Consider the following 14,872-nt stretch of genomic DNA (forward strand, 5'->3'; position numbering starts at 1 on the left):
AGGATTTCTCGCAAAGTGATGGGCCTGTGCAGAAACTAAGTGTCCCGTCAAACGTTCGGCACCCGACACGAAGCAATGAGATGCATTTCAAATGAACTACAAAACACGAGGGTCGGCAATAAAAGTATATCTCTGTGTTTTGTCACTGTAACTTAGTTTAAGTGATTTTTAATTGCACTTGACAAGCGCACACTGTCTACTGTGTCAAGAGTCGTGTTATATCCAATCAGCCAAAGCAAAAGAGCGTGAGCATGAATGAGGTAGAACACGGTTACAGCTTGTGTATTGCACATTTAAAATCAATTCATGTATGAAAGCTACAGCTGTAGCTGCCAAAGACAGCATATATTATTAACTAGCTAGAGGCACACGATGAATACTAGATGACTATTAGGCATTAGAGGAGTTGGGAATGTGATGAGAAATAATATAGTGGCGAATGCTCAAAAAGGCATTGCGTCGTTCAGCGCATCCCACTTTTGAGTAAGTGAATTATTCAAAGCAGAATCTTTTATTGTGGGGAGTCTTTTGTAAATCGAATGGAAAATATAATGACTTGTGTGTTTTAATAATGTTTCATTACCTGTATCCTTGACAGAGATTGGTAAATAAATTTGATAAACTTAACAGTTTATCGCTAACAATGGTGTATTTGCATTTTTCCAACAATCTGCTAAAGTGCAATGAATTCGAGATTCAATGATTAGTTGAAACTCTGTGCAATAATTTGGTGTTAGAACCCTGGAAAAAAGCTGGTGGCAGAAATAGCTAATATGTAACAACATAGTAAGACATAGTAATAATAATAGTGAAATGTGGAAAAACAATTAATGGCATTAGGAACATTTTATTCATGGTGTTATTAGCAAGTGCTGATGATTTTGCTTCTTTACCATTCCATGTGTTTGAATTTTTAATTGTTTCTTGTAGTGAGTAGTTGAAAGAAGTTGGACATCAACACTAAAAACATAAAGTACTTTTTTACGATTTATTATTGTCTGCTGTAAACCTGTTCAAACAATGGATCAGTAATTACAAATATTGTACAATTTAAGGGAATTTTACTCTGTATTTCGCCTTTTTAAAAATACAGAAATATTGAACCATTCTTTAACCATTACAAATACTCTGAGTGCCTGAACATGCACTGGTTTGTTTCCAGCCATGGAAGTAGAAGGGGAACAGACAGCAATGTGTGGATAACAAATGGGGTTGTGAACTGGCAAAGGAGACCTTTTGCTTCTGTAACTGGGACAAATATTACAAAAACGTGCTTGAATGAAATGGAGGCAATAACGTTGGGTTCAGCGTCTTGCCGGGGTCTTTCTGTATGGAGTTTCTGTATGCTTTCTTTATGCAAACATGAGTTTTCATTCCGTTGGCTCCAGGGCATGTCGGGTTGATCTGACGTTGTAATTCCTTGAACTGCTTTTCCCTGCGACTGACTGGTGATGTGTACCGCTACTCCCGCCTACAGATCTTAAAAGCATATCTGAGTTATAAGGAGGTATAACTCCGGCAAAAACAATCACAACTTTGCATTTTAGTGGGTCAAAGTGTGATGAATTGTTAAATTACTCCTTGATTTCCTGTTTTCCCCTAATGCAGAGGCTAAAATCGGGGTACAGATAAAACTTTATTTACTACTCCCCACAGTAAGAATAAAAGTTGAAGTTTTAAAAAAAATAACGTCCACCCGTGAATGTCGATTCGAATGCGTTCGTGAACAACACGGCATGACGTGTACTCGGGTACACAAAGCGGGATTCTTCTTAGATTGCTTGTTAAGCTGCAAAACCTTCCCACGTGCCCATCATCATTTGTTCCGTCTAAGCAGGCACAGCTGCGCGGTGGGATGGCGATGTCAAAACACAGATGACTTTGTTATCAAAGCGTTGACATGATGTAATGCAGCGCGACTGTCTATCACTGAACTGCGTCTGTCTGGGCAAAAACGGATCAAAGCCGGTGGCAGACGGAGCCGCTGGTCTCTGCGAATGGCAGCACGGATGGTACTTAATGACTGCATGGTGCGTTTTATTTACAGATGGTGGACAGAAGCCTCTGCACTTGACGGAGACGAAAGAAAAGTCATTTTGTCCAAGCAAAGCATTTCTGATTTAGTTGCAGAAAGAGGAATATAAATGAGCTGCTCACAGCACCGCTTCATCCCTTCTGTGATAAGAGAATATTGACTGAACGGCTGCTGTAAACCCAATAACTGTAATATATTTATTGAATGAAATAGCCCATATGTCATTATGTTCAAATCAAGAAGGAAAGGATGGGACAAAAGAGGCTATTACACATCGAAAGCGTGAGTGTAGGATCTTGAAAGTACCTTGAAAAGTTAATTACATTTTTAAAAGACACTATGTGGTCCAGAGACGTGCCGTCAGAGTAAATAGTTATTGTAAAGTGATTGCATTGCAGTCACTGCGTCATGGTGAGAATTTATTTTACTCTCTCCTGTTCAAATGCTGACTACTTAGAAAACGCTTGCAGCTCTTGTGTCTGGCAAAATAAAGAGATTTCCACAACAGCTTACTACTGTTGATGCGAGGAGCGGCCATATTGAAACGCAAAGTCGACCTTACAAATTGAAACTGATGGTAGTCAGACTTTTACTCGGGTGCAGATGCAGTTTATTTTTCCGACTGCGAAGTTAGAATTTCCGAGTACAGAGTATAACATGAAGGCAGCATAACCTTTTTTGACTTGCTCTCTACATATGGGATTAAGCCTCAGGAATCATGAAGTGTTGTACAAAAATAGTCATTATAGTTTAGAGGTAACCGTAACTACATTAATCAAGTTTAAGGTACTTTAAATCTTAACAAAAATTTAAAACAAATTAAAATTTTTAATCTAAAAGTTATTTCCCCCTTCCCATTTTTTTAGCAGTTCCAGTCAGAACTTTACCTGCAGTTTTGATGGATATCTTTAAAAGGTAGCTGTATGAAAATAAAACCTCAAAGTTGTGGTTTTCACATCTTCATCTTCTCGGCCTACATTTTCCTTTGTTCTATCCCTTTTACAGGAAGGCATAATTAGATCAAATTAAACATTATTTGGAAAACGGAATGAGGGACGGCTAATAGACCTGACTGTCAGAGTCGGATAGACGTTTGTAATTCAGTAATTCACTTAACAATCAAGCCTGTGGGACAAAAATGGCGTAATTTGTATCTGCACACCAGGGTGTCCCAGGTCAACCTGCAGCTTCACGGTCCAAATTCACAGCTGACCCAAATAAAGGATAAGCACTACGTCTGTAAGATCCCAACAGTTTGCTCAAGCAAACATGGACAATTTTAACACTAATGACGCTAACGAGGGTGATCCACCTACCACTCCCTCACACACACACACACACACCCACACACACACACTGAAAAATAGGAAATTTAAATGTTGAACAGCCAGCGTAATGACTGGAGGCTGGGATTAACACAAAGTATTCAATTACTGTCAGCTTGTGAACGTCTGTATCTGTGTCTCCTGACAATGGCTACTTATAGCTGTCTGGTGAAGTGATCTTGAAGGACACAGACAGATCAATGAACACTGATTTTTTTTACACACCTGTAAACCCAGCTCCATCTCAAGTTTAACTTTGCAATGAAAACCGTCTAAGGCTCTCAGAAGAAAGGAGAGGCAGAGGCAAATGGCTCTGCAATAAATGAGATGGTACTTTCTTCCTAGATTTAAAAATAGAACATAATTTCAGTTTCAGCGGCATAGAATGATGGAGCTTTAAGTAAACACTTAACTATCACATGCGATACTTGTACAGGGTACCACAGCTTTTTCCACTATTGAAAATGATGTAAATCATTTTCAAAATGCAATTTTTTAGTGAAATAAAAGTAAATAACTTTTTTAAGCTATTAAACATTCAATTCTTTTGTTGGCATGGCCCTGGTCAGATATTTTATCCCCAGTCAATCCCCAACCTGTTTCAGGACTAAGAGCATGCTGCTTGGGTAGACACATTAAAAATCTTATTGTTGGCTTTTAGTATGTTGACAATAAAAAATGGCTCGCCATTTATAGTTCTAAATATTTCAAAGTGAATTTGTTCTTGATTTGCATTTCAGCTGCTTTAATCTCCGCAGGATGCTTTTCAACTTGACATTAACAGGCATTTTTCTCCTGCGTTGCATCATTTTTTTGTTTGCATACTTGTCACTGGATCCATGTGGTTTCCATTGACATGTTGTCTTGTCAGGGCGTATATATTAGCTTTCAAAAAGAGGTCAAATGTGAAACAGCGCTGTTTGGAATACACATGCTTTTGAAGCATGTTAGAAAAACAAGTCCACAAATCTGACACTATAAACTTCTTTCCTATAAACTATAAACTTCTAAAAATAAAAAATACAAATCAAGACAAAAACACGTCTCTGAGCTTCCTTCTGTGTCCACACAGCAATTATTCACCTCTTCAATAATCTGTCACTGTGTGACTAAACAAAATAGTGACATCGTGACACATATTAAAAGATTCTCTTGAAAACCTAAGATTATTCCTTAAAAAAAAATACATATTTACTGTTACTTCCTGCTGTATTCACACCACATCTCTTAAAAATGTTATTCCCTTCCCTTAAAATTATTCCTGAACGATATAGATATGTATACTTTTTACCTCCTTTAATGAAACAGTTTTGTGGGACCTAAGCAAGTGAGCAAATCGTCCATCAAAGTAAATTCCAACTGCAGCGCTTACTATTCAGATAAGCAGGGAACGTCAGCATAAAAAAGCCGGCGTCGAGAAGCGGGGCTCGTTGCCTAAATGTGGAGAAAATGACGTGCAGATGCCATTAGCTGTTGCTGCTGCTTAATGTCATATGAAAGCACAGCTCAAAGTCTGCGCCATACATCCAGTCCACGCACCCCAGTCGGGTTGTTGTGGATTGGAAATGGCTTCTTTTTGCCTCTGCTTCTCCTTCAAACAGAAGGGCAAACAGCTTTGTCCTTGTTAAACTGGAACAAATCGCCTCAGGACCAGAGCCTCATCAGTATGGATTCACTCAGTTAAACTTCCTCATCCAAACCCCTTTGGCTCAGTATTTTGTCCATCCAGTTCTTCAGCAAGGCAGTTGGTCGTGGTGCCAGGAAAAGAAAAAAAAAAGGACGGGAGTCCTTGTTCTCAATCTATTGATTGTCGTTCCTGTGACACCAGCTGTAGAAAATTAGCGTGAAATTATCCCAGCCCCATTTTCTTTGCCTGAAAAACCACCAGTAGAGAGAGAAAGAAAAGCACACACATAGAAAAGGAAGGGAACGTATGAATTATTTTTAGGGGTATGAAATTAAAGGAGTCTCTTTTTTTTATGATTTCTTCTTCTCTTTCCAGATTATATGTTCAAATGCGCATGGAAAAACCTTCGTTTTAAAATTCTGAGATTTTACAGTAGTGCTGCAAAAGCTCAAGGATTTATCTTTAAATAGTTTCAAGGTCCTGCTTGAAAGCACCAAGAAAATCATCTGCAGCACTTTGAGTCATTTGCAACCAGTTTTAGCTTTCAACAAATCACACAGGGAAAACATGGAAACGAAATCAGGCTAAAAGCTGCTTGGCTTTTTTTTTTTTTAAAGAGAGAAGGACCATGGGCCACAGTACTACTTGCTAATGAGACCAGTTCCTCATATTCTGTCCTTTGAATTATTAAAAATGGTCTAAAACATTGATACTGACGCCAAATTCTCACAAAATTATTTCACATACTCGCAAATAACACTGCTCTGAAGCATTTCTTTTGCCTTTTTAACAGAAAACGTTAAAAAAAGAAATACCTTGTTGCTCTTTTCAGTGTAATTATAAAGCATTTTTCTAAATGTTAATGTGTATTTTTCTAGTGTAAAACCACAAAACACACTTCAACCTGACTATTGTCATGTTCACATTTGTTACTGTCTTTCCAGTGTTTTTTTTTTTTTAATTTTTTTTTAAAATTTATTTTATGTAAATCATTGGCACCTGCTGATGGTTCACCTGCGGGGTGAGGCGGAGCTAGCTAGACTAGCTAGCCGGTTACCGGAAGTTAATGAGAGTGAAGCGCCTTTGAAGCTACTGCTGCAGAGTTTTATCAAGAGGGGAAAAAAGTAGACGTGGTAGACTTCTTCAAAATAAATCTCTACGTCGGGATGGATCAACCCATCGGGGAGACTCGTATTTTTGGTCGGGCGGAAGTTTTAAAAAATTGTTTTCCGGAAGAATGTCGGCTGTACGCTTCATCCGCGTGCTACTGCTAACCACTGGGGAAATCAAATTTGGTGTGTTTTATTTTAGGAACAGAGGGTGAAAAAAATAGTGTCTTAAGAAAAAAAAACACTATTGAACTAATAAGCTTTTGATGGACTGTGCGGACTGGCTCTAATTAACGGAATGTCAGCGTCTTGAACTCTAAATCGACACTGAAGGTAGGCCCCACCTCATTACGTGTTCAGTCTGGTGTCCATTTTATTTTTGTTTTTTTCTTTCCTTCCTCCATATTTCAATATCCCTACGTATTGTTGCGATTCGACTCCCGGAAAAATTCAAATATGAAAGACGTACAACTTACAAGCCAGGTTGAGAGTAGTAGGAAAGTAAAACTATGCAAAGACATGCAAGACAACATGAGTATGACGCCTCTGCAAATTCACATTTGTTTAAAAAAACAGGACCCTTAAGAATGGATTAATCAAAGAAACAAGTTGGCTGTGACTGAAGAGACTGTGGTTTGTGTGTGCGCGCTGAATGCTTTGGAGACCAGTCTTGCAACTTCAAAATGGACTTAACCTACTAATTGCAAAACATCCTTAAGGCAATACCTTTAATTGCATTTTCTTTTCCTTTAAATCTTCCCAATTTTCTTCAGATGTCTTGCTGCCTGTCCTTGTTAATCTTGCCTTTGCTTTGTATCCAGGCATTAGATTAATTTACCCATGCTCTCCTCTTTTTGTACCTTTTTCTGTTTCTTCATTGCTTTTTTTAATTAATGCCCCACTCTACTCTGGTAGAGAGGTTTTCACAAAATGTTTCTCTGTTACTGTTTTGTATCTTTTTCTTGAGTGGCTTTTTTTCAGTGTTCAGACAATAAACAGGACAGGGGGAGAAGTATGGAAAACATTTGATAAAGGCGCCAATGTAAAAAAACTTTAAATTTTATTAGCTTGTTAAACAACTATGCAATACAAAATAAGACAAAGATGTTTGCATTTTGTCATGGCATCAGTGTTGATTTCAGTGTTGCCATTTGCTGACAGCATATTCCTGTTGCTACTCATGCTGTGACCTCCAGGGGTCTGCTGTTGATCTGTTTTCTTTGACATACCATTCGTGAACCATAGTTTGTTGTATAGGCAAAAAAATATAGTTCTGCACACACATGTTCTCAAAAGTGCTGATGCGTGATGTCATATTAGTTACTGCATCTTCAAAAACAGTCTAAGCATCGCAATCAGGTCTATTACTTCTGCACTGACCCATTGTCTACTTGTAGCCCTTGGTACATGGTTGGATGTTTTTAATGTATGCTTGTAGATTGGTATCGAAGTGAAATATACTTATTGTTATTTTAGAAGCAGCAGTTCATTCATATCGTTTGTCAGGGAGAGGACTTTTAGCAGGTGAAAACGTGGGCAGGAGAAGGAACTCTTTAAGTGAACTAACTGCGTTATCTTGGGTGAAAGTAACTACACATGTATCATCCACATCTCCATCTTGGATGAGGACAGACTAAGACTGAAGTTACTGTAGGAGGAAAAAAAGTCTTAATTTGTCAGGGCACCCAAAGCTTTTAGCTGCCTGATGGACACACACCCTCGTACTCATTCACACACTCGTAAAGTGTATTAGTGTGTCACTTATTTATTCATTAACTTCCTCTGCAGTGTACTCCTACTCTATGGCTTTTTCGCTCACATCCTGTATTTCCTCACAGCTGGTGTCCGTTCAGTTTCAGGTTGATTGGCTGTTATTTCTTAGTCTGGATCTAATGGCTAATTACCATCCAGTTAATGATCTCCTGCTTTCGCTAATTTACTCGTTTTCTTCCTCTCTCATCTGCAGAAGATCTGGTATGGGCAAGGACGGGAGGGAAGGGACACTAAAGACTATCCAAAAAATTTGTTTGCTGCTTTTAGAAGCAGATGGACAAAGATAGAAGAAATCTGCACACGTTCCCACTTCTATTTTCCTCAACAGATGAAAAGCTAAACATGCACTGATTTCAAAGATAGTCCATCTGCTTCATGTTTATGCTTTAAGCTTCTTAAAAATAAAATGCTTGTTTGTTTGTTTTTTTTCTTTTCTATTTTTTCCCTCTCATGGGTTGTTTAATCACTACCCAGGGAATCGGTCTATGTAGACAGACTGCTTTGGGTCAAACGCTGAGGATTCATGCAGGTAATCAATTACGGCTTCATGTAAGCAAGACTGTCACCACTGACAGATTCACCATAAATATTGTAATGCTGCTACCTTACTGAATGGAGTGACCATAGTTCTTCCCAATAAATAATTCCAAAGTTATAAAGGCACAAATATAGCTAATACGTTGGCATCTCTGCCTAGATAACTAGTCATAATTTAGTGTTTTTAAAGTGATATTTTGCAATATTATATATGATTCCATGACAATTTGACAAACTATTTGGAGCAGCTAATCAGACATACAAAGTCAATAATTTACAGCAACTTAATATTAAGTTGTTCGGAGGCAAGATACCATGCTATATTAGAAGATATCAGTTTTCTACACTTTGACAAGAGAGTTTAGAAATTATTCCAGATGAGCTGATCAGTTTGACTATGTGGTAGCATGAATGTTTTTGGAACATGAACATTTTCACCCCAAATTGCTTACAGCAAACAGTCCATTTGGCTAGCTTAACAAAATCCTCTTTTCAAAGTTTGAACATGCAATATCCTCTACTTTACCATAGTAAACCACAGACAGAACCAGTTGTAGTTTAATTTGTGCTGACGTGCTAACATTGACTCAAGCAGAAAAATGATTTGACAACTAAGGATTGACTCATGGTAACTTTTACCCAAACAGCTGACGTGGTGCAACCGAGAGTCCAGTCTGGTGGACATTGGAGATGATATTTGGAAATGGCATGAATGTTTCTTCAGCATTTCGTACAAGGAATATCAAGAGAAATGATAATGAGAAGAACTGGAGCGAAACTGGTACCGCAGTTGATAAACCCTGGAAACTTTTCTGCTATCATTAATCTGACTTAAAGTAGTTATTAAAAAAAAGGCTATTCATTCATTCAGTCAGTGCTTGATGCTGCTCCTCGCTCGCTTAAAATGAATCCACAAACTATCGCTACTGCTTCTACATCGTCATCAGTGTTTGTTTATTCTAAATTCACGTATGTTGGGGGTTTTATGGGATTTTCTTCTAGAATCGGGATGTTCGGGACTGGAATCGGTTCTTGTGTGGTGTGTTGCTCCTGCCGTGTTGTTGGACACACGAGCCGATCGAACCTGTTGTACTCTTAGCTCTGTGGTCACAGAGGTTTGGAGAATCTGCCGACAATTCTTGAATCATGCCGTGTGAACCAGACTTGAGACTCAAGCTGTACTCCTCATCTCGACATTGCCCTAACACTCTGGTCGCTATGGTAAAGTTTACACAGCCCTTCAAAATAAGATACACATGCGCCACAAAAACAAACATTTTACTTTCATGAAAATTTTAACTCGCAATAATGACTAACGGGAGCCCTGAGCTTGTTTCTCTGCAACGAGACGGTCCCATCTGGGAGTGATGAGAGACAAAGACACCCAAATTGTTGCTTATGCATAGGGTGCTTGGTTTCTACATGGCAAAGCACCTTTGAAGGCTTCATTGCCTCATTAGCAGCCGGTCGCTGCATGTTACGCATAGTTGGTTTGGAATGTGGGAGTCACCTATCGGTCCGGGATAAATCCATTCTCCTGTCTCTTCTCTGGGGCTTTCCCCTTTGCAAATAAACTTTCCAAAGACATCTGATCTGTTTCTTACTCATTTTGCTTCTTGTGGACTCAATGTTGGCATGCAAGATGTAACCGAGAGAATCCGGTAAAAGGATTTTCAAAATAAAAAATTATCCAGACTCAGATAATACATTAAATGGAAATGTATAATTATTTCTTGCGCAGCCCATTACCAATTGGTACCGGTCCGCGGCCCGGGGGTTAGGGACCACTGCTCTATGGTACAGAATTACTTTCCAAGTCTCTCACACTGCTTTTTAAGATTTTCTGTCTGAATACTGTATTGTCAGTCACCTTCTGCTTTCTTACTTTGTAATCACTTTTCCTGTCTCTGGCTTCCTTTGACACTTTGTGTGACTCTAACCTGCATTTAACCAGACTCTACCAGGTTTGTTCCCTGCTTTTCTAACCATAGCTACTTGTGATTCTTTTGGTGAATGGGAACTTATTGAGTTTTCAGCTAAGTGGAGGGAAAAACAAGAAACTACAAAAAAAAAAAAAAACTTGAAAGTTCTCACTGTGTGAGAATGGAGAGTAAACAGACTGAAGTAGAAGGAAAAGTGACAAAGTGAAAACTGAGAGTCTTCAACAAAGAAGTTGGAAAATAATTGGCAGTTTCTAAAACCTTGAAATGTTGAGGCTCCCTTACATCATTCTTCTCCACAATGGTTGTACAGTCCAAGAAAAACACTTTTGGATTGGTAGCTGATTGAATTCCAGTGCATTGAATTAGTCCCACAGTTGGAACACAAACGGCTTCCTGTGATGCTATTTTATCCACAGAACTCTCACAGCTGGCGTGTGTGTGTGTGTGTGTGCGTGTGTGTGTGTGCGTGCCTATGCGAACGTGTTCGGTGTCACTGTGATGCACGGGTAATCAGCTTGGCTAATGGAGTCCTCAGGCAATTAATGAGCGTCTCAACTCCACCTAAGATGAGATGTACACAGCACACATGCCCATAAAAACAAGCACAAGCATCCATACACTAATCTCCTGCACACACAATAACCTCCACACTAATGTAGTAAACTTCTAAACCACCCAAGTCAGCGTTTCCATTTAAAACCAATTACTAAAGGCATATTTCATTTTCTAGTAGATCTCCACTCGCTACACAGAACAAGAGAGCAAGTCATTGCAGCCATCAGTTATCAATGACAATTAATCAATACAATAATGCAACCCAGTGTGGGGAGCTTGTGAACTCACCCATGGGAGGCACGCAAATGGCTCATGCACATGGAAAAACAAAGGCAGAAAAATAAATGAATTCACACACTTTCAGCTTATGAAAAATATTTAAAAACGCGGACTAGATGGAGTGCATTGATGTTTCCTAATAAGAAAATGCAGCCTTCTTGCCCTTTTAGTAGCTGTTACTTTATATTCTTCACCTTCTATTCTTTCACACTCATCTTCTTTCTCCCCAGCCTCCTTGCTTTCATCAGCAACTCTGGCAGCTACTTTTAAAAAAAATATATTTCCCCCGGCACTTTAGTAGGCTGATGTGTACGTTTTATCTGTTGCATCAGCCCGTCACTTGCATTAGCTCACAGTTGTCAAGCTTAAAAACTATATCGGATCACATGTGGTCATTAAGTTTGAAGTTAAAAAAGATTGTGATGGGAATACACTCGAGACGAAATTGCATGTTAGTTTTCAATAATGGAATAAGTAAAACACCTTGAAGAGCATACAGGAAAGGAACTCAAGTCTTTTGGAGTTACTTGAAGACTTTGTGATCCTAGGAATTTTTGATCATTTGTGTTGAACAGGGCTAGGGTTGTAAGTGCCTGTTGGAAATGGGCACCAACAGCCCTTGCAATCTTGTAAGGATAAGCATGTTGGATCATGGATGTATGTGTTGAACAGATGAATTTTAAGGGCATCATTGCACATTAGTAATAAACTGGACATTTGATCATATCTAAGGTGTTTAACTCTCCTGTGGTCTTCAGAAATTGGATCAATAGGACACAAGTTTTTATTTACTCTGTTGCACTGATCCCAGATGCACTTTTACAGGGCTTGTTCTGTAGTTTGGGAACTGACAGTCTAATGGGACAACCTCCCTGCTGTCAAACCGTGACGTATACCATGTTTCTCCTGAGCAATGCGCTAAGACCACGGGAGGTTTAAATCTGGTCTGGAATGTCATGGCTAATGGTGTCAAAATCCAGTGTCAAGTCAGGCCTATTACGCTAAGAAATTCTGAAAAATTAGCTTAATGATTAAGTTTAAGTTTTTGTTATATTTAAGAATGATCTGATCAACTGATTATATAAATTTTCCACATCTTTGTTAAATCTTAAAGGAAAATTAATTTCTTTGACCCTCCTGGGATTTGAAGCATATCACATAAACTGGTTGACCATACTTGCTAGGGAATTTTTCTTTGCAAAAAGACCTCTGTTTTATTGTAATTGCACAACTGACTTTATTAAATCAAGGCTGTATTTGGCATCAAAGTAGATGGACCACATCAATGAAATATAAACCTGTATTTGTTTGACCTTCAGCCATTTGCATCATTTTTATGGGTGTGTATATTTTTATGGGTAGATGTATATGTCCAAAGTCCTTCTATAGATCTGCTTGTGAATTTAACTAGAGTTTCATAGTTGTTAAAATGGAGGGAAGGTTAGAAGCCTCACAACACTAAATGCTCAACATTAGCTAAAGGCAGTTAGCCACGACTCCCAAAATGTGAATTTTTGCTTAAGAAGAATGTGTGCATACCTGCAATCAACCATTGACGTACATCATATCTGAATTACTTAATTGTAAGGTAGTCAGTCATATGTTTTAGTGTTGATGTGATGCTCAACATCAAAAGCAACTTCAATAAAGGAAAATGCTGATATGTTGCAATAGTTGCACAAAGGAAATTTGATATTCAAACTTGGCACACATGCATAGACTCTCAAATTGGCATTAACCTTTGCTTCGTCAGCATACCCCGTTTTTGGATGATGTGGCATTTACTTTATAACAAATGCATTTTGCACCGAGATGTGCATGCATTTAAGGTTTTATGACAAATCTGAAGAACAACATTGAAGCTAAAGTCTAAACATTAGCTTGTCTATATATACTGAAAAATTAACACCCATTTTGTAGTAATGCAAGCTTCAACTTCAAATATGTAAATTAGGGCTGTTGTAAACGAATATTTTAGTAATCGAGTAATCTATCGATTATTCTTACGATTAATCGAGTAATCGGATAAAAAAAATTATAAAATGAAATATTGGTAAATCTGGCATAATACCGGTGTTACTATCAGATATCAATATCAGTCCAATTTTTCATATTTGAGCATCCCTAACAGTTGCTTTATTGTAGTTTAGAAAACTAACCTGTAACAATAATATCTCACTTTCTAAGTTAACCAGAAGAAAAGTTATAGAAAAATCTGAAATTATATTGAATTTAATAACAAAGAGGCAGGCTCACAAATATGCTTATAAAAAATGTCTACAATCCAGCTTTTAGTTTATGTATTCATCTTCAGTGAGTTTAATAGATTAATTAAACTCACCTTGCCACCTAACCTGTCACGCTTTGGGTTTGAAAATACGGGAAATGCCGCCTGGAGTGGGAGGAGAGGGCGGATGAACGAACATGGGGTGGAGGGGAGGAAATAGACCAGCGGACTGACGAACCGTTAGACCGGGGGACGAACACGGGGGGGAAGCAATACGGGATATTTACACACCTTCACTGGTCACACTCAGAAACTCATCTACCAGCCATGTACGATGCGCTCCGCCACCCGTTTCTTCAGACCGGGATATGAAATTTATTGTGCGGTTCGTCGGTAAAGCTACATTTACACGGTAAGCATCAGCTACTCAGCCGCCCGCCCTGTTCAGGCTATCCGCTCACCTCAGCGCTCTTCCCGCCGTTCGCTTTCAACCAGCAGCCCCGGAGGAGAAATGCTGCCGTACTCCAGGCATTCCCCCAGTCATTTTAAGGATGCTTATTGGTTCCCCAAAAACGATAAAAAGTCGGGCATTATCATCAATCAATAAAATTCCCACGGGCCAATCTTGAAGATTGGACTTTATGCCGCTGAGACTTAGCTTTTGTCAACAACTCAGAGGCGGAAGTGAGAGCTCCGCGCAACGCAAATGAAGTCCCGGCCGGAACACGGTGCGCTAACTAATAAAACATAAATTAACGAAGCTTCGAGGCAGGTAAATTTTCCTCGAGGAATTTTAGTAATCGAGGTACTCGAATCATTCGAGGAATCGTTTCAGCCCTAATGTAAATATAAATGAACATGTCGGATTTTGGATTTGCTAATCAAATTTATAGCTTGGATCAAAGCATTCATCTTTCAAGGTTAAATGCTACAGGTTGTAAAATAAAAAATGTGCTCTGTTTAATGACAAATGTTTCATGCAAATGTGGGTGTAATTTCTGCAAAGCTTCTGGTTTAAATCTCCACACTCTAGAGAAATTATGGCAGAGGAGTAGTATCCATTGCTTGCTTTTAAATGACTTTGTGTTCTAACAAAAATCCCTAGTGCCTTATATTTCTTATGGCTTTTTATTTTTTATTATTTATTTATTTATTTTAGCCAAACCCTATGCCAAATGTAAAGTGGACCTACATCTTGCTGAAAAACAGGACAGGAACACATCACATAATTGGTGGCACTCTCATTCAGTGATAATTCTGAACATATGCTTTCACATTCACATTTTGAGTGATGGCCTAGTCATCAGCAAGTGGTGTGTATTTACCAAGAGCTATTATCTATCCTACTAGAGTGTGAATTTTACACCAGCCGTGTGACTTGTACACTGGTGGAGTAATTACTCATCACGCCCACCGTGAACTGAAGAGGATAATGAGATTTGTAAACAAAAGGCAGCCATTT

The 14,872-nt window shown here is 38.7% G+C and overlaps 1 protein-coding gene across 1 annotated transcript in view; it reads left to right on the forward strand.

Annotated features, from left to right (window-relative positions):
• Positions 1–5,947: 5,947 nt before the first annotated feature.
• Positions 5,948–14,872, forward strand: part of LOC106907229 (zeta-sarcoglycan-like) — a 206,551-nt gene continuing 197,626 nt past the window's right edge. The window contains exon 1 of the mRNA XM_088009819.1: positions 5,948–6,429. The gene's annotated coding sequence lies outside the window, so the exon portion shown is untranslated. The remainder of the gene's footprint in view (positions 6,430–14,872) is intronic.

The sequence above is a fragment of the Poecilia mexicana genome, unplaced genomic scaffold, assembly GCF_051168715.1.
Source record: "Poecilia mexicana isolate PSO_F unplaced genomic scaffold, ASM5116871v1 scaffold_2, whole genome shotgun sequence".
NCBI lineage: Eukaryota > Metazoa > Chordata > Actinopteri > Cyprinodontiformes > Poeciliidae > Poecilia > Poecilia mexicana.